This window comes from Cupressus sempervirens, chromosome 8, assembly GCF_028749045.1.
Source record: "Cupressus sempervirens isolate cs-2001-9-10 chromosome 8, ASM2874904v1, whole genome shotgun sequence".
NCBI classification, from domain to species: domain Eukaryota; kingdom Viridiplantae; phylum Streptophyta; class Pinopsida; order Cupressales; family Cupressaceae; genus Cupressus; species Cupressus sempervirens.
This window is the reverse complement of record NC_143125.1, coordinates 444,397,909-444,423,880: the sequence shown is the minus strand read 5'-3', so window position 1 is coordinate 444,423,880 and position 25,972 is coordinate 444,397,909. Positions and strand designations below refer to the sequence as shown.

Genomic DNA, 25,972 nt, shown 5'->3' with positions numbered 1-25,972 from the left:
GATGTTTTCTTTTGAAAATATGGTTTTAATTTTGTAAATTTGGATGATTTTCAAACGGGAAATTTTAATTAGACTTGAGTTTTTGGAAAATCTCAAATTTTTCTCTGGTGAAAATTTTAATTTTGTTGAAATGAGAAAAATTGCAAAAAATCGATTTTTGGTTTTATATGCAATTTTAAATTTTTTTTATTATTTAACTTGGCAAAATCGATTTGGTAGAAAATTGCAAAAATTGGCTTTAATTGGATTAATTTGCCTTGAAAACTTTTAAGTTTTTAACGAATTTAGTAATTTAATATTGAAAAAATGGCTTTTGGTTAGCCAAAATCCAAATTTAATGATGTATTAATTACTAAACCCTCATTAAATGGAAATATTTAACACACTCAAGGCCATTTAATTTCGTTTTGCAATTTGTAGCTAATTGGCAAATTTAAAAGTGCAATTTCCTTTTGACAAAATTAATTTTGTTGAGCAAAGCATTTAATTGAGGACCTTAACTTGGATCTAATTTTTGTTTTTTGGTTTTCTCCTAGACCAGGTTGGCCAGCTTTATGGAGAAAGAAGATTGGCTATAAAGGGAGTCTCCTCCCCATTTCATTTTCACAAATCACTTTCTCCTCTCCATGTTGGGCGAATTTCTTAAGGAGCAGATTTTTCCAGACTTGGGCAATTTTATTGAGGCAGTTTTTTGCATGCTTGGGCGATTTTTGCTTGCATTCCTCCATTTTCAGGCCTTGGCGATTTTTCTTGTGGGCAGATTCTTGCATATTTTGGTGGTTTTCTCCTCCATTTGTGGGCTGCGATTTGTGCCCTAGGTAGCTTTTTGGGCAGATTTCAGACTTCATGCTTGGGCTAATTTGAGACAAAGGCAAAATTTTTCATTCTTGGCATTTTATTGAGGCAGATCTGATTCTGATTTTTGGGCAATTCATGGTGAAGGTTTGATTTTTTACTATTTAAGACTGCATTTTTATACTGGATTTTGGCAATTTTGTTGGGAGAAGAGATACATATGAAAGTTTGACTTTTGCATAGGAGGCAAGTGTTGGATAGTTTTAGGAGTGTAAATTTCTAATTTGCAAAAGGTTTTGAACTTCTTGAAAGTCATATCCTAGGTTCCGAAAAGTCGCTGTAAGTTTATTGGTTAAGGTGAATTTTCATCATCTAGAGTTGCAAGGAGTGCTTAAGCTGACATCCATCTTTCGTTCTAGTCCAAGGATTGCTCCGCTTGGTTCTTCTTGCCTTTTGGTCCACCACTTTACCATTCCGTAATAGGGCGACGAGCATGGAGGATGATAGTGCAAGTAAGAATCCCAAGTGGGCGAACACTAAGAAAGACAAAGAGGATATGACGCCCAAAACTTCCTTCTTCTCGAAAATGAAGAGAATAACTACCAATATCTGTATAGTGGACATGATACGGATGAGGGACAGACTGAAGGAAGGACAATCCCCCTTGGCAAAAAGGATTTACAAGAGTGGAATTGTACACGCAATGGCCTTTCCTCCCACATTGCCCTGTCTAGAATTGATTATGGAATGTGCATCCAGATTTGATCTAAACAGTAATTCCATCATTTTTGATGAAGGGAAGAGAGTGTTGGCCAGCATTGGCGAACAAGCAATTGAAGAAACATTTAACATTCCCCAGTACAAGGGCATGACAATTGTAATGATGGATCAAGCAACTAAATCATTTCAAGATAACCAAGAGGCCTATTACATGCATCTAAAGCAGAATTGGATACGCGAGGGAAGGAAAGGAGTTAACAGATCATCGAGGCTCACAATGGCAGATTTCAAACCAGAATATGTGATCTCGTTGTTCTACTCAGTCGAATCATGGGCCTAGCTCAAGGGATGAGATTTGAAAACTGGATGTACTTCATTGATGAGATTGAGAGAGGGAAAAGAAGGTTTGATTGGGCCAAGATCATAAGCGAGAACTTAGAATTGCAACCCAGAATTGTGCAAAACCAAAGGCAATTCTACATGGGCTCCTATCTGTTCTACCTAATTTCTAGATTGTACAAGAGTTCGGGACTTAAGGCTTTAGGAGAAGTTGGTAGCGGACCGGAATAATATTCGGTACATGAATGCTATCCGCAGCTCCATTTGCACAATAACAAAGATTACAAGATATTTTGCGTCGCCTTCGCCATGAAGACAGTAACCTGCTAAGAGACTTTCATCGGAAGCAGAAGCAAGAATTAAGAAGTTTGGGAGTTGGTTCATCCAATTTCCGCAGTTTACATACATTAGAGTGGCAGGAAGTACAGTTTGTCCCAAGAGGCTTCCAAGGTACCCACCCGACAAGGTAGTTTTGTTAGAATTGGCTAGACAACTTGAGCACTATGATAGAATAATGAGAAACGAAGAGAAAACAGGCATTTCATTCTCAATCATAATTGGCAATGATAGTTGCCCAAATCGGGCCTCCTTTGAAGCCGCAGAGAAGGAATTGGAATGGTATCATCTAGGATGGTATAGAGCAAGGCAAGGGTTTGACCCTAATGGTCTTATCAAGGCATCTCATGGAAACGAATTTGGGCATGTTCCCACTATAGAAGACTTTTGGACCAACGCCAAAGATGACTTTCATGTGAGAAAGCTAGCTTTTTCAAGGCTGATGGTGAACATGATGAGGGCTATCAGATGGAGAGGCTTTGATATTCCAGATCAATTGGAGGATGATGGAAATGTGTTAAGAGAAGACTATGATACAGTAGAAGGAACATAATTGAATCCAGTGGATTGGGATGACCATCAGGATACTTCCTTGAAAGCACTTACAAGGGTAGTGGATTTACATACCGAGTCGTGGTATAATGAAGGACTAAGGAAGCTACAAAGACAAAGGATTCCCCTTACCTACGAGATGATGAAACCAAAAGAGAGACAAACAGAATCAGTCAGACCAAAGAATGAAGGAAATAGCCGGCAACAGGAAATAATTAGAAATAGCAAGAAGAAAGTTTTGGAGGTAGAGAAGGGCAAAGAACATCCAGAGCCTCCAGCCAAGAGACAGCATGCAGCGCCATCAAGAGAGAGTATAGTTGAGGCTAGAAGCCAAGAGGTCAATTCAAATGATAAAGGGGCCGCGATGGAGGTGAGCTCTGACTCGGAATTAATTGGCTATAGCGAAAGCACCGAGTACTCCCCTCTCTCGGAGAACCAGCAAGGAAATGATATGGAAGAAACTAGTAGAGAAAAAGATGGACCAATTGACATCGAGGCAATAAGTTAGGAACTTGAGGCTGTTGGTGATGCTTTGTTAGTCGAACCAAATCCAGATTTGGGAAGATGCACTGCTCCACTATGGTTAAGACAAATGCTTATGCCAAGAGGCGAGGTGATAACGGCCCATATAGCTGAGGACATACAAGGGTTAATAGAAAAGGGTGATAGCGAGGACCAAAAACAAATAGCAAGAACAGTGGCAAGGGTAATCAGGAATGACAATGATGATCACCGAAAGGTTTAGATTGCTATTCCAACAATCAACAAGGTAGTGAATGAGATTGTGGCCCAAGAATACGAGATAGTAGAACATAACTTGGGAAGGAATACAAATGATATGGAGTGTGAGGAGGTCTAGGAAGGTATAGCATCAATCAAAGAAAGGTTAAGGAAGGCAAATGAAAGGATAGTAAAGTTGGATGCCGAGAACAAATATTGGAGAGATAGCCAGCCCATCCAACAGTTGCACCAGGCAGCCCTTCCTCAAGACAACGAGAGCAATTCAGGAGGGATATCAGCTCAGCTACACGAAGTCAGGGATTGGATCCATGGTACAATCCAAGATGGGCGAAATTTCTTGCCTTCCTTTGTCTCGACATTCCAGTCATTAGTGGCCATTAGAGACAATTTCAGGTTATTCGAAGAGGAGTGGAAAGGTTTCCTTCCCATTAGAGATTTGGCTATTCCTAGGCTACAAGCGTTCATTGGGCTACCAAAGGCATATTTGCAAAGGGCCAGATTGGTTGATGAGAGAGGATTGAGTATAGTTGAATCTTGGTTTGTTGCATTGACTACCAGATTTAGAACACTTGAGGAAATACATAATGAGATTGCATGGCACAGTCCAAGCGTCGACACTTCTATTTCAACCATGATGAGCGACGTGGGAGTGGCACTTGATTTTGAGGATATCAGAGAAGAGGATGTCAATGAAATAGATTTTGGATCGACGTTGGATGAGTTGGCAAAGGTTGCTATCAAGAAGAAGCATTTGGGCACCCTTTCCTCTTAGCGCTTTTATTGGATTTGCAAAGGAATATGAGAAGGATCATGAAAAGATACTACAAGCAGCAAACAGCGTGGCGAAGTCAGCGGAACTCAAGGCAAAGCACACACCTTGTCCTCCTATGGAAGAAGTTAACGAAAGGCTAGCTAAGTTCATTGCCTTAGCTAAGAAAATGAAAAAAAAGGGAAGATTTATATTAGAAGATCATTTGATGTAAGCCCAAGTGGCAAATTTCCCCTTTCTTCTAGAATAGGACAAGTGTCTATTTCTGATTGGCCACCATTTTGGTGCCTTCTCATTGGTTGTCACTTTTTGCACTTTTTTCATTGGTCCATTGATGAGGTGGCATCTTCTCATTGGCCGATGGGGTGGCAACCCTAATTAGGGTTTTGAGGATCCAATCTGGATTGTTGATCTTGTTTTGATCTCCACCGTCCGTTGTATTTTTGGCCCCTATAAAAGGCCATTTGCTCTCATTTGTAAAGGGTTGGAGAAATTGTTGCGAAGATAATACCAAAATTGCTCTCTTTTTCATTGTTGCGATTTGCATGTTGATTAAGAACATTGGGTGTTATTGCATGTTTTCTACTTCCACTTAGATTTTCTTTCAAGTTGTTGAAGCAAATTGCATTTGAAGTTGTTTAAGTGAAGTTAAAGTAGATAGATAGTTGTATGGTAGCATTGGTAAATGTTTGATAGGGATCAATACTAGGCCACTAGCATCCTAGCGGCTGGTTGGGAAGCTTTGTGTGGTAAACTAGTTTATTATTCCTTCGAATCGTTGCACTTGTGGAAGTGAGGCCACTGGTCAGCTCTCATTAGGTTCGATCCCCATCCATTTGCTAACCTTCCATTCATAGGAGTAGAAGTAGAATAGTGAGTAGCTGAGTAGTTGAAGTTTAGAGAGAAGGAAGTCAGAGAAGTAAGTTAAGTGATAGAACTCATCCATTCACCTTCCACCACCACCGCTTTCCATCAACATCATCATCGGCAGACACACCCTACCTCATCACACCATCAATGTTATTTGCCTCCGCACATTTCACAAACCAATTCACCATCACCTTCATTCCACCAAAGTCCAAGTCATCCTTGAATGAATAGCGTAAGGCCGCCTACGTGATTATCAGCAAATCACATCGATAAAACTGAGCGAGTATCCAATGGTGTAAGTAACATTGGAGCTATTGCTTATGTCTTCATGAGTAATAACTTTTCAAGAGAGGAATTGCATGTTTGATACTCCGTATCAAATGTTCAATTGCTAATATGTTATGTAAGTGATACAAAACTCACATCAACAAAATTCTAATTTGAACTTTTAACTTCTATTTCTACTCCTACTTCTAGAATGAATGCAAGGAGTAATGGATTAACTTGGACTCTACTAGATGTAATCTTACCAGTAGCTCCACCCATCTAGTGCAAGCTTCTAAGGAATACACAAATGATTTTCACATCTAAATCCTCTCTCCAATCCCATCATCTAGATGCAAACCAAAGATTGAACATCGATTGAAGTTAAGTTTTTTTTATCTGCTTACCACACAAGGCACCCTTACCATCAGCTAGTAGCCCGGATTTGTTTGAGTCAAATAGGAAAACATCCACAATAACTTCCATTCAACTAAACTAATTCAACATGAAAATAAATCTACTCCAAGTGAAAGATTGAGGAAACCATGCAACACTTCAAAGCAATAACAACTAATCCACCATGAAGAACCAACAATGAATTATCAATTACTTTGACAAGTATTATAGCAACAACTTCATCAAGTCTCTCCCTTAGCTACCCTACTCTACCCTAGCTCTCTGCTACCTCTAATCTCTAAGCTAATCTTCTTCAATCTAACCCCTTACAAATGAGAAGGCCTTGGCCTTTTATAGTAGTTCTATTACAACGAAGGGCCAAGATTAAATCAAAGATCAAGGATTGAGATTTCTTCCCACAAACCCAAATTAGGGTTACCAAGTTTGCAACTGTTAAAGTTTTAGTCATTTCAGATGTTTTTATCTTATATATATATCATGAGGTGTAATTATATATGTGATAAATTAATATAATAATAATATATATAACCAAGTTTGCAATTGTTAAAGTTTTAGTCATTTAAGATGTTTTTATCTTATATATATCATGAGGTATAATTATATATATATAATAATAATATATATAACTATGGTAAATTTATTATATTTATATAATAATAATATTATTAATATGTTAAAATATTAATTATTAAATTTACAAATAGACATGTCCCTTTAAGAGACATGTCTATTCATGGTCTATGCTCAATATAAATATGAGAGGATGTTGAATTTTGAAAAACATACAGAAATAACAGGTAGTACAATTTCATTTGCAACTCTTCTCAAAGCTTGCCTTCAAAGTCTCCCTACTTATGCTTTGAGCCTCTTTAGGATTTCAGCTAAATTTACAGATGCTATTGATAAAATTCAAAGAAACTTTTTATGGTTCGGAACTGACGATAAGAAGAGAATGACTCTAATTGCTTGGGAAAAGATCTGTAAACCTAAGTTGGATGGTGGTTTGGGTATTAGATCTATTAGAAGTATGAATAAAGCTTTATTGGCAAAATAAGGGTGGAGAGTGTATCAAGATGATAAGGTATGGAGCTCTATTTGGAAACATAAGTATCTTTATAATGCTCCAACTATTTCTGATTTTTTATCCTACCCTATTATACCTACTTCTGCTGCTATTTGGAGTGTAGTCCAAGTGCTAAACATATTTTGAATAAAGGTTGTAAATGGAAAGTTGGCAATGGATGTGAAGTTAGATTCTGGGATGATGAGTGGCTTCTGGATCACCCTTTAGTTGATGATTTTGTGGATATGAACTCTATAGATTTTTGTAAACATGTTTATGGTGAATTTGTGGAGATTTATTGGTCTAACAATGGTTGGGTGGACATTGCTGAGATAAATCAAGGCTTCTCCAATATCCAGATTGCCATGAATGCTTGTAGCCTTTATCCACATTAGGAGGACCTTATGGTGTGGGGGATCGATCTTGGAGGCTGCCTCAAGGTCTCTTTTGTGTTTAGATTTGAGGATAAGGTCAATTCTCCAATGTGGGCTAGAGCTTGGATCAAAGGCCTTATTCCTAAAATCAATATCTTGTTCTGGACCATGCTTCAAAATAAAATTCTAACCTTGGATAATTTGCAAAAAAGAGGGGTTTATGTGGTTAACAGATGCTGTCTTTGCAAGATAGATTTGGAAGATAGGAATCACCTTCTTTTGAATTGCAGATTTAGCCAGAATGTTTGGGGTTATGTCCTTCAATATTGGAACATCTCATGGGTTCAGCATTATAGCATTGATTACTGCTTTTGGAGTTGGATATGCCCTATTAAGGATGCTGAAATTGGTTTTCTCTAGAAGATTTCTCTTCCCCATCTTTGTTCGGGTATTTGGAAAGAGAGAAACAATTGAATTTTCAAAAATAAGGAAACTCCAAATTGGGCAGTGAGTCAAAATATTATTAGAGCTATTAAAGAGAATTTTAAATCTCAGAATTTTCTTTTGATGAAATCCAAATAAGAAATCCTATGAATGGTAAAAGTACTAAAACTAAACAGGATGACCAGAGACAATATGTGAAATAGAAATCTCCCTCTTTGGGTTGGGTTAAGCTAATTTTGATGGTTCAGCTAAAGGGAATCCTAAAAAAGCGGGGTATGGTGGAGTTTTGAGAGACCACTATAGTAGAGTAGTGGATGCTATTGCTATACCTATAGGTCATTCTACTAGTCATTAAGCTGAGGCTACGACGGCTTTGTACACTGTGAGGCTGGCTGTGGATTTTGGATATCGAAATTTATGGTTGGAAGGGGATTCTCTTAATATTGTCAATAGGCTGAATAATAAGAGTACAACAACTTGGAGTATTGAGGGCAACATCATAGCAATTAAAGATCTTATTACAATTTTTGATAATGTTATTATTACTCATATTTTCTGCGAAGGTAACAAAGTTGCTGACTAGATAGCGAATAAAGCGATTAACAGGGAAGCTAAGATGACATGGCAGAATAACCTCAGAAAGGAGTGTGAGCTGACGACAATTACTAATAATGATATGACAAATGCTATTCAAGGAAAGATTATTTAAGATTGAGAAATTTATGAGAAGTGATGGTTTTATAGCGGATTATTTGCATATCCCAAGGAGGTACCATTGTGCCATCATGAAAAGTGCTTGGCATGTTTTAAGGGTAAAGAGTTTTTTGGAGATTAAAAATACCTTGTTCTTTGTTTTTGTTTCTGTTTCTCAGAAAAGTTGCAGGTGCAGAGCAAACTACGAGATGGGTGGTGAGCTGAGGAAACAAGAACTGCCTACATGCAAGGAGTGGAAGGAGCATTTTGCTGTGTGGGATATTCTCCAAAAAGGAAAAGTGATGGCGTTTATTGAGAAGCTACATGTTTACAAGCCCCATATCAGTTGAGTATTTTTTCAAGAACTGGATTGATGATAGGGTTACGATGCATGGCGTTACAGTTAAATTATCTGAGGAATTTCTTGCTGAGATAACATGTCTTCCAATGGGGGACCTAAAATTTAGTAAGAAGACTAGCCTTTCGAATGCAACTTTCTAGAAATTTCCGAAAAATGATGAAGAGGAGAGAAGGCTTGTCAAGATTGGAGACTTCTATGACTTGGGCTAGATCAAGGTAATATGGCAAGATGTATTATCCTGCATTCATGAATACTTCATTTTGGATGGAAGATCTAAGAGAGTACACAAATTTTATTTTGTGTTTTTATATCACTTTCGGTATAAAGATAGGCTGTATTTCCCATTTTATTTGAAGTTCTCTTTGCTTAATAGTCTCTAGGTCCATAGGAAGGAGTCTAGACCTGTGCTCCATGAGGGGTTAATCTTATTAATTGAAAATCTGTGTAAAAACAATGCTGTCAAACCCTCTCTTGTTGTGGAGAAGAAGCGCAAATCGCTTGGTAGTGACCCTCATCAAAGTGCTAGGAAAATTAAGGTTAAAACTAAGGAGGGATATAGTGACAGTAAGGGCTCCAAGAAGGGTAACAAAAGGGAGAAAAAGAAGAAAAATGTGGACTGCTGAAGATGATGATAAAATGGAAATGAGGGACCTCTGCTCTAATCTAGATGGGTACTTTGGTAGCAGAGGTATTTCCACAGGTAAGGATGATTTGAAAAGTAGTAAAGAAAGGAAAAAAAAATCTAATTCTGTTTCTGAAGCATCGGGGCAAAACAGGGGGATCCAAAGTGTTCACCCTACACCCATAAAAAGGGATTCTACTGAGGTTAAAAGCCTAATGGACGTGGAAACTGAAAAGAATGATAATGGTAATGCTCTTATCATGAAAGAGCAATGCTTGATTAAGGAGATTATGGAGCAACATGGCTTAACTACCGAGAACCAGTTCCATATCAAGGAAAACCAAATAACTAATAATGACTTTGGGAATAAGTCCGGTGAAGGGTGTAGGGATGATACTAATCAGGTGAATTTGTCTTTTCTTCATAAAACCAAGCCAAAAGCTGATGCTTCTCTTCAAGGTGACTCATGGATCTATAATGAAATTATAGTGCTAAAGAAAAAAATGAGCTATATGTAGAAAGATCTGGATCATGAAAGAATCATGAGAGCCCAACTGGAAAGCCAAGTTCGAAATATACCTGAGAAACTCAAGGAGTATAAAATGGAACTCCAACAATTGACCAAAGATAGTGGGTAGAAAATGGAGTTAATTACTTCCAGCTTATGTGCTGCTGTGGCCAGTTTAGGGAAGAAAAGTAATGAGGAGATTATGTCTCCAGATGTAGTTGTAGTAAAGAGTCTAGGTGGTCCAAGTAAGAGAATGAGGCAGAGTATGAAGAAGAAAGTTACTGAGGTTCTTGGGACTGCAATGGAAGACATCATCCAGAGCACTGCGAAGGCAAGTAAGGAGTTAGCGAAGGTCATCAAAGAGCTTATTTAGCTACTGGTCTGGTTCACTGGTGTGCTGGTTTCTGGTCCATGGTGGGTTGCTGGTTCTGTTTTTTTTAATTTCCAACTTTTCTCTGTTTTAACTCTAGGTTCCAGGTCCTTGTAAAACTTGGGTTTGTTATACTTTTTTTGGTTTTAGGTCCCTGTAAAACCTGGTTTTTTGATGTTCTGTTGTGAACTTCAGGTTTTAGGTCCTTGTAAAACCTGGTGATACTTATCGTTTATCTTTCTTTTTTGTAAGGGGTTTTGGGTTCTCTCAAAACCTGTTTTTGCATTAATCTAAAACATGGTATCAAAGCCTAGTTTCAATCCTAAAAGATGGAATTAGTACCTGAGTATATTTTGGAATGTCGATGATGGTTGAGTGCATAAGTCTAAACAAGCTTTACACTTAGTGCAAATGTCGACGATGGCTGAGTACATAGTCTTCTGTTCTGATTTATGGAAGCTTGTGTTGAATTTTAAACAAGCTTTACACTTTGACGGTGATCAGAATACAGTGTGTACAATTGAAGGTATTCCCTGAATTATTATTTTTGGGTAAAATGACCATTTCAATTACTTTCATTTGATGATTATATAGTATTTTTCAATATGAATGGAATGCAAACAATGTTGTGGGTCATGTACTAGAAAATATGAGACCCAGACGTGTACCTCTTAGAATTAAAAAATTTCATTTTCTCAATAATGAATGTAGTAATGGAGGTCAGCCTTTGCTCCATTGATTTCATCAGAGAGTGGTAGAACTTAGGAAAATTCATTTTATATATTTGTGTCTATTGTTCAAGTTAATGCCTTCACATTTTTATATGTTTAGTCACTTGTATCTTTTGGTATTATACTATTATATCCAGCATCAATGGGGTGGGATTGGGGAGTATTCTGTAATATGACATTTGGAGCGTTGCATTTATTCTATTAGAGAACTCTAGAACTATTCAAATGAATTTATGGTTTAATACCTTGACTATTTTTATGTTTAGAGTGTTTGCTATCATTTCCAGCATTCTTGTGGTTGGAAGGGGAGAGTGGTCTTTAATCTAGTATGACAAGTACAATGTCATCAACCAAACTATTTACTACATGTTCTCGTGAGAGTCTAAATGTTTGCGATGTGTATACTGGTCATGAATGGCAATTGAATCTCACCCGAACTATATAAATATGTGATGCAATATTGGAATGATATGTCGCAAAGATAAATACCTCTTTCCATTCCTTCATATTTTCACTAGTATTGAGATCACATGATCACAATGATTTGGAGATGTACTGCTTAATCGTTGGGCGTGAAGATAAACTTAAGTCATGATCACCACAGGTATTGTTGAATGATTGATCGCCACTAGTATTGTTGAATGCTGATATAAATGCAATGTCAAGGGATTTATGTGTCTTAGATATCTTATATATATAAAAAAAGGGGGCTTCATATAATCACAGCCTTGTCATTGCAAAGATGCCCACTCGATCTGATATGTGATCAGAATATTGCATTGTGGCATGTGAGATGAGAGTTAGAAGAGATTATGCAATACAGACGCTTGTGAACCGAAATGTATCAGGCTTGTCAACATGTGAAGAAAGAGTGGTGTCGTTGACTGCTTCTCTCGACTATAGTGAGTAGAAGACTCAAAGATATCCAATAGATGTGAGCATCATGAATGCTCTAGGATGAGATCTATAATACTGCATTAGAAATAAATTAATAAATAACTATTATGGTAGCCATATATTGTTGGAACTATTAATAGACTTTTCCAATCTAATACAATAAGTATATATAAAGATTTTATGGGTGCGATTACGTGACTATCCTTGTATGGATTGAAATTTTTATATTGATCATGAATACATTATATTTATTGTCAATGTTACATATCGAAGATGTGGAAAATTAGTAAGGCGTAAAATTATAATCCAAATGAAGGAAAGTTAGCAAATTCCTCTTTTCCAACAATATATATTTGTGCATAGAATTAATAGTATTCAAAACCTATTTGATCGAAAGGAAGCAGTGACCAAATGAATACCTATAAAGTAACAAATATATATACGAATGCCAGTATTTGGAGGGGACTACAAATTATCAATGAGACTATTGCATATGTTGAGTATCTACTAAATGTCTTGGTATTATATAAATTTGAAAATGTCACCTCTCTATATGTTGATAATGGTGATCAATTCAACAATTGTATGCCTTTGAATAATTTGGAACTGTAGTGTATCAATCTGAATTCGTTGTCACAGGTATATGGGTGCACTGAATGTATTCATTATGCTCGATCGTTAGATGCAGTATCTCTAGGATTTTCAAATATCTTGTATTGAATTCAATGAGGATTCTATACAATAACTTGGTCACTATATTACATGAAGAAAGTTTGATCGTCAATAATACTGGTGGTTAATGTCGTACTTCTTGTTGATATTTTCAATGTCAAGTATCTAATTATATATCTCGAGTACAATTGTGATGCATTTATTGAACCTTGGATTGACTCAAAATGTTTTTGTCTGATGTAAATTGGGGATCATTCCTTAATGTTTTATTATAGAAATTCACCATTTGTTTCGACATGCCCTAAAGTTTGTAGTTGATGTATATACCACATCCTAGTGCATACAACTATGATGATGTCACTTGCTAGAATGAACGCAAGCATGGAATTTAGTCAAAGGAACGAGCTTGGATTACAGAGATCATGTTTTGTGTACACATTATGTTTTACAATGGATTTTGTAGAGATCACCCTAAAATTTGTAGAGATCACCCTGAAATACCAATTTCTACAGATGGATACGAAGACCTTACAAAATGATGGATACAAACTTTACATTGTTAAATTACATTCATTGCAAAATATCAAATAGAATTGGCTATACGGAGGTACCAATTAGTGACTACCAAGAAGGTCATATAAAGGCATCAAACATAGCTAGTATAAGAATGAGAATTTCACATTGTGAAAGGGAAATAGTAAACAATGTTTATTCTCATTTGAACCATCTTTGAAGGAGAGATGTTCCATTCTCAAATAAGAAGGCATTTTGTGATTCAATGTCTATGGACCTTCATGTGCAAATAAGTATTTATTATCCTTGAGTATTACATTTATATACCCCAGTTTCGCTCCTATTTGTAATTCTATAAAGACTATAAAGAGCTATTTGTCTTGATCTCTTTCCCCTTTTCTTTGGAGATATTCTTGAAGGAAAAGAAGGTTGATAGTTTAAACATGCTACCAAATATTGCGCAAAACTTAATTTAATGACAATAGCTCCAAAGTAGTTTTGATCTAGAATTCATTAGGCATTTGATGATCATGCTAGATAAAGTTAGGCTCTTGAAGTAAATATCTTTGATGATTGAGATTATGAAATAACCATCTATACATGATTTCGGTCTTATTGATTCAAAGGGAGTAAACCATTTTGAGATGGATACTCCAGTAAATTAGAGTAGTCAAGAGGACTGTAATTCATGAATATATCTTGTGACTATGTGATTTAATGGGCCTACCCAATGTGTACATCATGAGGAAGTGACAACTTCCAAATGATATCACTTGTATTATGTGATATCAAACCTTAATTTGATTATTTGGTGAATGTCATTGATATTCTGGGAGGCCAATACTCTTGATATCAGATGTGATATCATACATTTGAGTAATTGGTGAATATCATGTATTCTAGGAGACCAATATTGATGATATCGAATGTGATATCATAGTGGGTGGTATCTTCTAATTAGAGATATCCTTAAAACTTGTCATTTCTAATATTACATTGAGGTAATATCTTATCACGTGTTTTCCTTCCTAGCTAAGAGGGTGTGTTGATGTGTGGCAGCTTTAGTTGGCTAAATTCTATGTTAAACATTTTGAGTAAATGTTGTACTTAAATCATGAGAATATGCATCTTGTGAGACTTACAACTGAGTGCTTCGATGTCATTAAATTGATTGTCTTTGAGTTGTTTATATAGATGCATATTGGGTATGAGGTAAGTATGTATTTTGTGAAACTAACAACTAAGAGCTTAGATATCATCAAATGATTATCTTTGGGTTGTTTGTATAAATGCATACTAGGTATTTTAATAACTAAGAACTTAGATATCATCTCATTGTTCATCTTTGGGTTATTCAAAATACCGATCATCCTTTACCTTTGATTATCAAAATTGTATTTATCCTTCTTGACTAAGAGGGAGAGTTAAAGTTTTAGTCAATTCGGATGTTTTGATCTTATATATATATCCTGAGGTATAGTTATATATGTGATAAATTAATATAATAATAATATATATAACTATGGTTATATTTATTATATTTATATAATAATAATATTAGAAATATGTTATAATATTAATTATTAAATTTACAAATAGACATGTCCCTTTAAGAGACATGTCTATTCATGTTCTATGCTCAATATAAATATGGAAGGATGTTGCATTTTGAGAAACATACAGCAATAACAAGTAGTACTATTTCGTTTGCAACAATTCTCTGATTATTAATAGCAACCAATTACATGAAGGCACCAATTTATGGGCCAATAAGAAAATTACAATAATTTTGATAGCCAGTGAGAAAATAGGAATGTTGTATATATATATATATATATATATTCACTCACACACACACATATCTTTATGAATTAAATCTATGCAAAGTGCATATAGAGAAAAGATTTCAGAATGACTCAATTTGACTGAAGCTACTATCTTTTAACACTCCCTCTTAGCGAGGGAGAAGAGAGCCATTTTAACTTTCTAGTATTCTCTTGATTTGTGCACTGATATCAACTTCATTGAAGCCCTACTAGGAGAATAGGTTATCTGATTTCCGGCACTCCATGACAGCTGATAGGCCAACACTGGGGCAAATAATAATAAAGAATTAATGATTTATAATAAAGTTTGGCTGGTCTATTCGTGTCAATCCGAGAGTGTAAGCTTGCGAAAGGTGTCCGAGCAGTATGCTATCAAGGGGTGTAGCTTGTGATATGAGCAATTATGAATGCATCTACAACACACGAAATTGAATCTATGAAAACTAAAATAAAACTGCGACAGGAACTGTCACTTCCTGCGACAGGAGCTTGGCTGAAATCTACTAAAGTAATTCTGGCAACAAAACATCAACAACAAAAACGTCTTTCTACCAGCAATAATAATATGATTACCTCTATTCAAAACTATGAAAGTACATTAGTAATTCAAATTATGGAGAAATAATAATCATATTATACCAATGCAAATCAGATTATAAATTGCTTATAGGAACAACGTGCATATCATATTAATACAAATTAGATTACCAACAAAAATAATCAAATCAATCACGAATTCAAACAAAACCTGATATTAATGGAATACAAACATAACATACTGAAATAAAACTGGAAAACACACTAGACATTCCAAGAAGTGGGCCCCCTCCTCAGTCCGTCAGGTGGTGAGATTAAAAACGTTTGAGCACAAGTCTGATCAGCACAATAGATAATATTTATTTCTCAGAGAAATGGTACAGAATTGTTCTCTACATCTCCATATTACATGTCTTATATAGACCAGACATAACAAGTACATACAACAATGTATAATCTATATTCAGCTAGAGACCCACAAACTATGCAATGGAAACCATGAATATACAACTAAAATACGTGGTCTGTTTTGCTGGCTGTTTGAAGGAACAGATTAACCACTTTTCACATCCTTCATCCTATTTCAATCACCAAATAATAATAGATATGCAACAATGTAACAAAGTTCGGTTTCATGCCAAGAATAGGCTATTGTTTTGATTGTTCCAACAAAACTGTATTATCTGTGATTGTTGACTAACAGTTAGAAATGGTTATTGCATAATGGAATTTGGTCCACAATTGAATTCAGCTGAGCTGGTAACAGCAGCAAAAGAAAAATCCGTAATAGAAAATCCACGTTTTAAAAATGACCTCTAACTTTTCCATCATGCACTTTTTGAAGATTCTGCCGCGTGGGATTGTAATTGGGCACATTCTGGACAATACCCATGTCTCGAATTTTTGAGATTCACGCATATCTGTTCACAAAAGGAAATGCAAAACTGCCTATCCTTATTTTTAGTTGCTAATTTTCCAGCTAAGTTCTTTCTCAACATACTCCTTGGTCAATATTCTTGGAAGGAATAATGCTTTAATTTGTTGAAGAAATAATGAATGCTAATAAGATATAGCAATACATTTCAAAGTGGATGGAACTTTATATTTCTGAAATAGCTACAGGAAGATTTGTGCTACAAATCAGCATGCTGCAATATTAAAGATTAGTAAAACATAATCAACAATGAATTTTTCATGTTTTAATCCCAAAACAATATTAAATACTACTTAATTATATTAAACTATATGCAACGTAAAATGGTAAAATGGGTGGTAATGGAATGGAAATGGGATATGGGAATGAGTAGGTAAGTGCATAAAATGGATTAAAATATGGTATTAAATGGGTTGTAAATAGCTCTCATCAACAACAATTTAAAATAGTCTATTAGATAACAAAAATTACAATGTCATGAACTCTATCATGAAAAGTATTATGATCTTCGACACTCCGAGACAACAACTTAATGAAGTCTGATAATAATACATTCGTTATCATGACTTCCAACACTCCTGGACAACAATTTAATGAAGTCTGTCATGATAATAGGCCTACCATTTATAATATCATCACCTTACAATGGTTACCTTCAGTTTATATATGTCAATGAAAGATCATCACCTTTCATGACATATCACATGCAACTATAAGATAGTAACATTTTAGTCAAGAATTTATATGAATATATATATACATTACAAAAAACTGAGATTTGATTTTAGTAGTTACAATCATAGTTGAACCATTCCAAGTTTACCTCTTAAATACTCCAATTTGGGCTTGGATAGAGGTTTAGTGAGTACATCAGTTGTCTGTTCATTTGTGCTTATGTAATCTAGCTTGAGAATATCTCGATCTACCATATCTCTAACATAATGATAAGGGATTTCAATATGCTTAGGTCGGTTGTGGAAAACTGAATTCACAGACAACTTGATGCAACTTTGATTGTTGCAGTGGATGACTGTTGTTTTCAAAGGTTTCCCAAACAATCCAACTAGCAATTTCCTTAACCATACCGCTTCTTTGGCTCCAATGGAAGAAGCTATGTATTCTGCCTCAGTGGAACTTATAGCGATTGACAATTGTTTTCTGCTGAACCAAGATATCATTGCTGAACCAAGACTGAAACAACACTTTGTAGTGTTCTTATGATTAGTGGAGCTGCCGGCCCAATCAGAATCAGAGTACCCATGAAGCTGGATCTCAACTTGCTCATATTTGAGACCAAATCCGATCGTACTGTGCAAGTATCGCAAGATGTGCTTTGCTGCCATGAGATGGATCTTCGGTTCACACATGAATTGACTTGAGGCATTGGTTGCATAATAAATATCAGGACGAATGTTCACCAAGTATGTTAGTGATCTGATGCTTTGCCTATAGTAAGTGGGGTCAATGGGTTCTAATTCAAATCCATCATTCTTCAGTTTGTGTAGATTTGCTTCCATAGGAGTAGTTAAGGGCTTGTAGTCTATCATCCCAAACTTTGTCAGAATGTCAACAGTGTATTTTCCTTGATTTAGAAAGATGTAGTTTTTCTTTTGCCATACTTTTAGGCCTAGAACATAGTGAAAAAGTCGTAGATCTTTCATGTTGAATTCAACTGCTAGATCTTGTTTGCATTTTTCTATAAGATGTTCTTCACCTATTATTAGTAAGTCATTAACATATAATACCAGAATAATCATATCACGATCAACTATTTTTGAAATATATATTAAGATCAGCTTCATTTTTGGAATATCCTAGTTTTGAAAGATAACTATCTATTCTTTTGTACCATGCCCTAGGGGCTTGTTTAAGACGATTTAGTGCTTTCTTTAGTTTGCATACATAGGAATTTTTGTCATGGGTGACAAATCTTTCTGGTTGTTCGATATATACTTCTTCTTTGATTACACTGTTTAGAAATGTAGTTTTAACATCCATTTGGTGTATCTTCCACCCTTTGGAAGCTGCAATGGCTATGATGGTTATGATAGAAGTGTAATGAGCTACTAGTGCAAAGGTTTCTTCATAATCTATTCCTTCCTTTTGCGAGAATCCGCGAGCTACAAATTTGGCTTTGTATTTTTCAATACTACCATCTGGTGCATGCTTGAGTTTGAATAGCCATTTGGAGGAGACACTAGATTTATCTTTAGGTCTGGGTACAACATCCCATACATCATTTTTTTAGTATGGATTGGTATTCTTCAATCATCGCATCTTTCCAAGGTTGACATGATAATGCTTCTTCAACACTTGCAAGTTCCTTTTTGACAAGTTTGGATATTTGAGCTACATAGCATGAATAGCTCCTTGTTCTCTTGCTTTCTCTAAATACTTCATCAAGTTCTACTTGATTTTCTTCTATCATTTTTTTTTGCCCAAAGAGGCCTCTTTTTATTTTTAGGGTTTTTCAGTATTTTCTATATTCGAACTTGGAAGTGCATGACTTCTAGAATCACTCTCCCTTTGATTCTCCATTGTGGGATTCTCATCTGATTTGGTAGTTGTTTCTGTGTATGATTCATCAATGTTCTTTGAGAGATTAAAAAAAATGTCTTATTCAAATTTGACATCTATGTTAATTCCAATGGTTCTTTGACTAGGGACATAAATTCTATAACCTTTGGATGATTCATTGTATCCTATACATATGCCTTTTATTCCCTTATTTTTCTACTTTAGTTCTATTTTCCTTGGGTATGTGAATGTATACAGGACATCCAAAGATTCTGAGATGACTTAAGTCTGGCTTGTTTCCTATGAATACCTCTTCAAGGGTTATGTTCTCTAATATTGAATGAGGGCATCTGTTTTGGATGTCAATTGCGGTGTTAGAATCTTCATCCTAAAATGAGGTGTGGAGATTTTGGCCATGCATCATGGCTGGCAGATTCTATAATAGATCTGTTTTTCCTTTCTGCAACTCCATTATGTTGAGGATTATATGGTACATAAAACTCCCTCTTAATCCCACAGAGATGCAAAATTCTTTAAAGAATTTCAAAATGTATTCTCTTCCATTTGGATTTTTCACTTTTAAAGAGATCTCTAGGATTATATGGTACATAAAACTCCCTCTTAATCCCACAGAGATGCAAAATTCTTTAAAAAATTTCAAAATGTATTCTCTTCCATTTGGATTTTTCACTTTTAAAGAGATCTCTAATCCCAAAAGAGATCTCTAATCCCAAATACAACTTGAAAGTTCACCGTAGTTGATATCTTCACGAATGAACTTTGTTCATGCCTTCCTAGTGCCAATTTCTGTTGATGTGAGTTTTGTTCCACTACAACATATAGAATCAAATACTTCATGTTTCGAGGAGAAACAACAAACACTGAATGCTCTCTTGATATAAGGTCATATCTCATGCTAAGCTTGCAAAGTAAGATCATGAATGACTTCAAGGTTACTTCTTAATTGTGGACTTCACTTAGTTTTATGATGTGATATGTTGGTTATCACAAAGGACCTTACAATATTCATTCAATGGATATCAATTGTTCCACTCCTAAAGGTTTTGCTTCACAATGTGCAATGAAAACATAAGTTTTGATTTTCTAGTTTGCACTTCAATTCCAACTTTAACTTTTAATTTCTATTTCTACTCCTGTTTCTACTATGAATGCAAGAAATAATGGATGAACTTGGACTCTACTAGATGTAATCTCACCAGTGGCTCCATCCATCCAGTGCAAGCTTCTAAGGAATACACAAATGATTTTCACATCAGAATCCTCTCTCTAATCCCATTGTTTGGATGCAAACAGAAGATTGAATACTGTTTGGCCCTGGCGAAATGGCATCCTGGTTTTGATGCCAATCTGGAACTCCAAAGCTTGCCCTTGGTGTGGGTTCGCTTGCCAGGTCTACTGCTGGAATTCGGGATGAGAAGATATTGAGATGCATTGGAAACACCTTTGGTCATTTTGTTGCGGCAGACTAGGTAACCTTGCTTAAAATCTAGAGTTGTCTTTGCTAGATTCTGTGTGAATGTTACCATTAATAGGACTCTCGCGACCATGGTCACATTGTCCTCTAAGTGGGGTAAGCGGGTCTAGCTGATTGAATATGAGAATGCTGGCCTATATTGCTAAAAATGTGGGTGCTTTGGCCATGTGCTAACAGCTTGCAATGCTTTGAAGGACAAACAAAAGGCGGACTCTTGGCATTGCTAATGACTCTACTATGCTAGGGGCACATTCGGCTACTCCTCTGGGAGTAGTTATTGAAGGTATGAAGGACAACTCAGGTGGGAAGTCACCAATGGCATCCCTCGTGCATGGCAAGGTTGAGGTGGCCAATAAGTTGATTAAGGTATCGAGTGAGGAAGTGAAGAAAGGGACAGATATGGAGGAATACCCGTTTAGGAAGGATATAGATGTTTTACTAAATCGCTCTTGTGGGAGAGGGTATTGTTGATCATGCCCCGGAGGAAGGTGAAATTAGAACCCCTAGTGGTGACATTATGGTGTTGGTTGAGGATCACAAGGAGGTGGTCCTTGGTGGCAGTGCTTTGGTTGGGGATCATGTGAGCCCGGTTAGAGAGCTCGTGGGGACCCTAGATTCCCTGGCTACAGTTTAGACCACAATGTTTGTGACTCCTGCCAAGAATTTTCTACCACTTATGGTGGTGGTGGGGGGGGGCTAATAACGGGGATCTTGATATGATGGGCCACTAGGGATCTTTACCTCAGAAAGACTCAAATTGGTGTCTCCTAAGGTAGCGGAGGCTAAAGGCATGAGAAGCATTGAGGTGGCTGAGGGAAAGATTGCTCTTTCGGCCCCATCCTCTCCCCAAACAAGTGTTATGGGTGAGTGGGAATTCCCAAAAAGGAAAACTAGGGGTGGCAAGAAACCAAATGTGGGGGTCACTACCTCAGTGGGTCGTCCTAATAGTAGAATGACTCGTACGAAGCAATCAGCAGGGGAGGTGGCCAATGGAAGGCAACTTACACTGGAGACAATTAAGAAAGGTAAGAAATGAAATTCCTCTCATGGAATATTAGGGGGTCGAACAATGCCTAGAAATAGTATGCTCTTAGACAATGCATCCTTTCAGAAAGGATTGATTGTATCCTCATTCAGGAAACTAAGATGACCAATCAAAACTTTACTAAGTTGGCTGATAAGATATGGCATGGGGCGGCTTTCTTCCATTTGGAAGCGGAAGGGGCTTCGGGGGGCCTAGCTACTATGTGGAACCCCAATGTCATGAAGGGTAGTGAGATCCATAAAGAAAAGAACTGCATGATTACTGAGTTCAACAATGACAATGATGTGGAATCTGGTAAACATTTATGCCTCGAATACCAGGGTTGGTAGAAGGGAAGTTTGGGAAAAAATTGGAAGGAAGGTGCAAAACTTGATGGACAAAAGCTTGATGTGTATGGGGGACTTCAACTTCCCACTTTAACCTTCGGAGAAGCTTGGGGGGATCAATGACTTCTCTGAGAGTATGCAGGATCTTTTGGATTTCATTAACACCTGTGATCTTGTGGATGCAGACTTGTAGGACAACCCCTTTACATGGTCCAACAATAGGAAAGGCAATGACTTGATCCAAGTAAGGTTGGACCAATTCCTGGTTTCTAGAGACTGGCCCCACATCATCCCCTCATCCTTGGTCAACCTCTCAAGAACTGTTTTCGACCACTCCCTGATTTTGTTCAATTGGGAGGATGTGATCGTGAGTGGGCCTAAACCCTTTAGATATGAAATCATGTGGCACTCCTATCTTGATTTCAGGAATAAAGTGGAAGAATGGTGGAATATCAGAGTGGATGGGATTGCTATGTTCCGACTGACTCAGAATCTAGATAATGTCAGAAGGAATGTTAAGGACTGGGCCAAAAAATCCTTTGGGGGTGTATTTAAAATAAAAAAGGAGCTTGAGGAGAAGCTTAAAAGGCTGTAATCAGCCATGGCAGCTGGAGATGTCACTGAGGCCACCATCTTGAGGAGAATTGCAAGAAGAAGTGGAAGGACACTATTAGCAGGGAGGAGATCTTTTGGAAGCAAAGATCCCGCATTTCCTGGCTGATTGAAGGTGACATGAATACTTCCTTCTTCCATAGATCTTCTTTGAATCATAAAAAAAGGAATACCATTACCTCTTTGGAGGAGGAAGGAGGGAGGACCTTGAAGGAACAAGAAGATATGGGAAGACATGTGGTGGAGTTCTTCATGAATGCTTATAAAAGGGAAGATGAGCGGAGTAGCAATTTAATCAAGAGAAGTATGCTAAAAAATATCCCAACTATCTTAGGGGGTGAAGAAAATGATAAGCTCAAGGAGAAAGTCTCGGAAGAGGATGTTAAGAACGCTATGTTCTCCATGAAAGCCTATAAGGCTTCGAGCCTAGATGACTTCCCACCAGCCTTCTTCTAGTACTTCTGGGAAGTGATGAAAAAGGAACTTATTTGGGCCACTAGGGATATGATCAGAACTGGGAGGATGCTAAGGAGGATCAATAAAACCTTTATTGTCCTTGTGCCTAAAATCCAGACACCAAGAACCATAAGAGATTTTAGGCCAATCAGTCTCTGCAATACCATCTATAAGGTCTTCTCTAAGGTGTTAGTTAACAGGATTAAACCTTTCTTGGACATGGTTATTGGGAGCCCTCAGAAGGGGTTTGTACCGGGTTGTCAAATCCTGGATGCTATGATTACCACACATGAAATCCACTCTGTGGACAAGAGTGGAAGACTGGGTATGGCCTTCAAACTTGACATCTCCAAGGCTTATGATAGAGTCAATTGGTCTTTCCTCTATGATGTCTTGGAACAAGTGGGGTTCAGTAAGAACATTGTGAATATCATAAAAACTGTAGTGGAAACCACCCAATTTGAGGTGTTGCTTAATGGGACTCCTTGGGGTAACTTTGAAGCTAGAAGAGGCTTGAGATAGGATGATCCTCTTTCCCCTTACTTTTTCATTATGGTGTTTGAAGTGTTAGGGAGGTTGGTTACTAGGTTGGCTGGTTCGGGCAGCTTGAAAGGTATAAAGCTAGCTACTACTCTGACACTTGAGGTTATCCAACAATTTGTAGATGACACTTTTCTTTTCAGAGAATCCTCTATCTAGGAAGCCAGTGCTTGGAGGACCCTCTTCACCAATTATGAGAAGTGCTCGGGTCAGCAAATTGACCTGGTTAAAAGTAAGATTTATTTTTTTAATACACTTGAGATTTTGTAGGTGAAAGTTAAAAATATACTTGATTGCCACTCGGACAACCTCCCAGATACCTACCTTGGCCTTATTCTGACTATCAAGGAAGTCTCTACCACCTTTTGGAACTCTATTCTGAGAGTGCAAAAAAAGTTGGCTGGGTGGAAAGGAAAGTTAATTAATTAATGCGGGTAAACTTCAACTCTTGGTGGTGACTCTTCAGGGAATACCAATATACTTCCTCTCAATTTTCAAGATAAACCAAAATATGGCGGATACACATGAAAAACTGCAAAGGAACTTCCTTTGGTCTGGCACGGAGGAAAGAAACAAATGGAGCCTTGTCAATTGGGAGACTGTATGCAAACCTAAAGATAAGGGGGGCTGGGAATTAGAAGACTTGTTGATATGAATAAGGCTCTACTCACCAAGGTCGGGTGGAGAATGGTTGAAAATAAGATCGGTTGGGGAAGGATCATGAGGGCTAAATACCTAGCCAACACTCACTTTAGATATAACCTCTTTAATAATGACCTCCCTAATGGCTCGAAGATCTGGAGCAACATCCTCAAATGCAGGCCCCTCCTACGGAAGGGTGTGAAATGGCTGGTTGGGAATGGTAAAAGAATAAGATTTTGGGAGGACAATTGGATATGGGGGAAACCACTCATCTACAGCAAGTTCAGTGGGCTACATGAACCCTTAAAAAAGTAATGTGGGAACAAAGGTGGCAGGTTATATTGATAATCAAAGGAAATGGAAGTGGTTATCCACCTTGGATATCCCTAGTAGAGGATCCCCTTGTTAAAGATTTGGAGGAAACGATGTGCCACCACACTCTCCCTATACATGCCTAGTGGGACGAGATGATTTGGGGTAGGAGGACTAATGGTCGGTTTTCAGTTGGCTCTACTTACCAACTTATTTTTGAGAATACTCAGACCTTGATTAGTTGGAGTAAGGTCTGGAATAGATAGTTATTGCCAAAAATAATTTTTCCCTAGTGGATAGTCATCCATAGTAAGATACTACCAACAACCTCTGAAGGAGAGGTATTCAGATAACCAACCGATGCTACCTATGCAAGGAGGACGAGGAAAGTATTGTTCACCTCTTTTTAGTGTGCCCTTATTCTTTAAAATTCTGGTCCTACATCTAGAATAAATTCCCGATGGCTTGGATCATCAATAGAGGTTTGGAACAATTTGTGGAGAACTGGGACTGCCCCTTCATCCACCCACGCCTCAGAGTCCTTTAGAATCTCCCCCCCCCCCCCACATGTTTGCTGGGGTATTTGGAAGGAGAGAAACAACAAGGTTTTCTGGGAGGAGGAAAGGGGTGAGGAAGCGATGGGAGAGATTGTGAGTAAGTTCATCATGGAGAATGTTATGGTGGCAAAATTTGAAGTGCCACAAAAACCCTTGAGCAAGAAGGAAGTGGATATTGCTGCGAAGTGGAATATTCTCCCCAACTTCAAGAATTTTGACAATTCAAAATTGGCTACTAGAGAAAATGCCTGTTGGCTTCCCCCCACTGGGTCCACGGTCAAGCTAAATTTTGATGGTGTTGTGCAGGGGGGGGCAAGCGGCAATTGGAGGTGAATTGAGGAATGAAAAGGGTGATGTGCTAGTTGCCTACTCTGGACATTTGGGTCAAGGAACCAATAAGGTGTCAGAGGCTACTACCTTACTTTGGGGGCTAAAATTCATTGTGGAATTGAAGGTGAAAAGACTAACCATAGAGGGGGACTCTAAACTCATCATTGACTCTGTTCAAGGGGGTACTCAGCCTAGGTGGGCCCTGTGTCACATATTGGGTGACATATGGCAGTACCTCACAACCTTGGATCATTATGACTTATAGATCACCTACAAGGAAGGCAATACAGTGGCAGATGCCTTGGCTGGTTTGGGGTTTGATTTGAAGAACATAAAAAGCTAGAAGAGTGCTGAATCGTTGCCTAACTCTATAAATTTCCTAATTAATAGGGAAAAGACTCCTCTAAATCAGGTTATATGACCTTCCAATTTTGGAGAAGGGGCCATTTTGGTGGAATTGCTATTATCATAGATGTAAAAATCGCCTGAGGAGATTAATCGCCTAGGCTTGAAAAAGTTTAATCGGGAAAAATCGGGAAAAATCGAGAAAAAATCGGGGAAAAAATCGGGAACTAAAAAACCACTAAATTTTAATAAAAAAATGCGATTTTTTTACAGAATTCAATGTTTTTTTGCATCTAATGACTTAATTACTAACAATACATAAGAAACAATCATGTTTAGATATATATCAATGCAAAAAGAGTTATTAATTGGTAAATTACTAACAAGTAAGTAGTGACAAGTTGTAAATTACTAACAACTAACAAGTTCACAACACATGAGAAGTAT

At 37.2% G+C, this 25,972-nt stretch overlaps 1 protein-coding gene across 2 annotated transcripts in view; it reads left to right on the top strand.

Annotated features, from left to right (window-relative positions):
• The window catches only part of LOC149543122 (serine/threonine-protein phosphatase PP1 isozyme 3-like), a 47,795-nt gene that overhangs the window by 4,894 nt on the left and 16,929 nt on the right, over positions 1-25,972 (top strand). The gene's annotated exons all lie outside the window — the stretch shown is intronic.